Here is a 3,425-nt window from a genome sequence, read left to right as displayed (position 1 = left end):
AGGGGGATTAGGAGGAAACACGGGAGGTGTAGCAAAGAGAGCAGCTCATTCATGCATATGGTAATCAATGTGTTCCACTCGGATCTGACGCCGGAGACCTTCCACAAAGTCCAGGGTCTCATTCTGCATATGTTGGAGGCCATTGATATAAGCAACCAATTTTTTCATGTCATCGTACCTCTGCTCCGTTAGTGTATCAATGTTGAGTTGTATGTTTTTCAACTAGGCCGCGATGGACTCCAAGGTGACGGGAGCTTCTACGTGGCTTGGGGAGCAGGTTGGATACAGGGCCATATCCGCAGCGAAGTGATGACTCTTAGTTGACTCAGAGTCTGAGCTAGAATCTCCATGTTGTTGGTGTCCATCCATACGTGGGCTGGAACACCCCCCCCTGCAGGCACACCCTCGCTATCGAGGCATGCTATCAACACCACCACCACTGGACACACCGCCACAGGAAGCATACTGCCTGACCAAAGAAACACACCATGAAATACTGAATTGACAATATTGAAGTAAAACTCCACTTACTATACCAAATTCGTTGGACAATATTATCCAATTAGGACAAAACCTGAAGTCCCTAGTGTTAGACTCCGTCTCATGTCAGAGATAGATTCTTCTTCAAAACCCTGTTTTGAAGAAGAAATCATTAATGTGTTGTTTAAATTTGTGTAGTTTATGCTCCAGCTCTTCAAAAGGCAGTGATTGCAGCTCCTACCTCTGTAAAAGCACAAAGAAAACAAAGCATACATCAGACTCTACGATTGATGAATTTGGTCAAGTTTTATCTTCATATGGTTTCAATTATCATGGTACAGAGGTTCTCTACAGTGGCACATCCAGTCATTCGTTTCGAAGCTTTGCAGGCCCTTAGAGCAGCAATACACAGTTATACATCCATTATGTCTTTATGTTGGCATCTAATTTCTTCAACTGTATTGGGACTACTTGAGTCATCTTATTTTGACATTGGCGCACATGCAACATCGACAAAATTCTGCAAGGGAACCTCCAGGCAAAATCTGAGACCAGTTGATGACAAAACAATGTCGAGTGCTGTAAAGGAGGGGATGCAACAGAGTCTAGACCTATGGTTCGGGGTTGTAACCGTCCAAGGTGTCATGGAATATCCATTTCTTCATGCACGTGCCTTCTCTGCTGCTGCAAAGTTTTCACCAGTGATTGACAAGGGAAGATGTGAGCAGTTTGTTTATGCTGCCATGACAGTGTTTGTACTTATTTTGTTAGAAGCTTATGGCAGCATGGCAGCACCCAAGGGAGGGGGAGGAATGGATACCTTGTATCAGTCATACATTGAGTGGAGGATTGCCACATTCAAATGGTTACATACTTATTGAAGCAAATGGTGGTCTCAATCAACAGCGCACATCGATTTGTAATGCAGTAGCTGTGGCAGGCCTTTTGAATGCAACTCTTGTTATCCCCAAATTTCATTTTAACAGTATTTGGCAAGATCCTAGCAACTTTGGAGACATTTATGATGAGGGGCATTTTATCAAAAGTCTTAGATATGATGTGAGGGTGGTTAGAGAGCTCCCAGAAGATATAATGGCAACGTTTGACTACAATACAAGCAATATTTTTAATTTCAGGGTTAAGGCTTGGTCACCTGTCAGTTACTACTTGCAAAAGGTTTTTCCAAGATTACTTGATATTGGGGTAATATGGATATCTCCATTTGCAAATAGACTGTCATCTGAAGTCCCACCCAATATTCAGCGCCTCCGATGTTTGGCTAATTACGAAGCATTAAAATTTTCTATGCCCATTACTTCACTTGCAGAAAAGCTAGTAAAACGCATGATTGGGGCAAGCTCCAGAAGTAATGGAAAATATATTGCAGTTCATCTTCGATTTGAAGAGGACATGGTAGCTTTCTCATGCTGTGTTTATGATGGAGTGGTGGAAGATGCATTGCATAATGCAAATTTGACACCATTTGATCTTTCTGCAGTGGCTGTGACTATTGGACCTGGTTTAAGCCTATGCTTACGTATTGGTGTGAGAAAAGCAAGACTGATAGCTGGAAAACACAATTTGCCAATGGTTGGAGTCCATCACATGGAGGCGCATGCTTTAGTTGCTAGGTTGATAGAAAAGGAGTTGCAATTTCCATTCCTGGCCCTTTTAATATCTGGTGGTCACAATCTTCTTATCCTAGCGCAAAGTGTTGGTCGATATGTACAACTAGGTACAACAATAGATGATGCAATTGGAGAGGCATATGACAAGACAGCAAGGTGGCTTGGACTCGATATGAGGAGAGGTGGTGGCCCGGCTCTAGAAGAGCTTGCGCTGGAAGGTGACCCACATGCTATTAAGCTTTCGGTACCCATGCAGCAACACAAGGATTGTAATTTCTCATATGCAGGCTTGAAAACACAAGTGCGGAAGGCAATTGAATTCAGAAACATTGATACAAACAATGATCCGATAGTTGCCGCGAGCACTAAAGACCGAAAACTACGGGCAGACATTGCTGCCTTTTTCCAGAGAGTTGTTGTTTTGCGTTTGGAGCAGAGATGTGATCGAGCTGTTGAATGGGCCCAAAGCATTGAACCATCTATTAATTGTTTGGTTGTGTCAGGAGGCGTTGCTTCAAATCATTATGTGCGAATTCAGCTGGATAAGATTGTAAAGAAGCATAACTTGAAGCTTGTTTGCCCACCCCCAAGCCTTTGTACAGATAATGTTGGATCTGCGTCCAAGGTGGCAACTGGGAGAGATGTTTGCAGAGGGTAGGAGTAGTTCACCCTCTCTCAAAAGGGGCCGAATTCATCCATCATTAACATCCTCTATCCAAATGTCTTCACAGCACAATTCATGAGAAAGCTCTTCGTACTTTTGACTCTGCAATCTGAATCTGCTATTTACCACTGTAAAGTATCGATTCAGATTCTGGAAAAACTATATCACAGTGACCATATTGTCATTGCAAATGAGCTTGTGAAATTGGTATCGATTGAGCTCTCCTTGAACAAATATGCTTGCGCCAAAAAGAATTCTTTGTAGTCAATAATGGCTTCATTATTCCGCAACATAAACCACCAAATTTGAGCAAAGTCATCTGCACTGCACCTGCTGAAAGGCTCCGATACTCTGTACAGGACTCTGTTCCATGATTTCCGCCAACGACTGATCCTTTGGAGATTTTGTGGGCGATGTGGCTCTTAGAAGGCGGATTATGAGCTTTTGTTGATGCTACCATATAGCATGTGGTTGAAATGTGTTGGAAATCGATGAGTGGCACAGCATAAATCAGAATTAAACACGCAAACCTCTTTCAGTATAGTTGTCATCATCAGCTGAATCGGTGGACTACTAGCTTGAAGGTTATGCAACGTGGCAAACCAAACTAAAGTGAAGATTATCCATTACAGCCAGAGAATGCGATTTGATTC

The 3,425-nt window shown here is 42.7% G+C and overlaps 1 pseudogene; it reads left to right on the top strand.

Annotated features, from left to right (window-relative positions):
• The first annotated feature begins 1,257 nt into the window (after positions 1–1,257).
• LOC149228288 (putative tRNA N6-adenosine threonylcarbamoyltransferase, mitochondrial pseudogene) lies at positions 1,258–2,851 on the top strand (annotated as a pseudogene).
• The last annotated feature ends 574 nt before the right edge of the window (positions 2,852–3,425 follow it).

Source organism: Pinus tabuliformis, chromosome J (genome assembly GCF_031772625.1).
Source record: "Pinus tabuliformis cultivar Carrire ecotype Pingquan chromosome J, CPIR1, whole genome shotgun sequence".
NCBI classification, from domain to species: domain Eukaryota; kingdom Viridiplantae; phylum Streptophyta; class Pinopsida; order Pinales; family Pinaceae; genus Pinus; species Pinus tabuliformis.
This window is presented reverse-complemented; position numbering and strand designations above follow the sequence as displayed.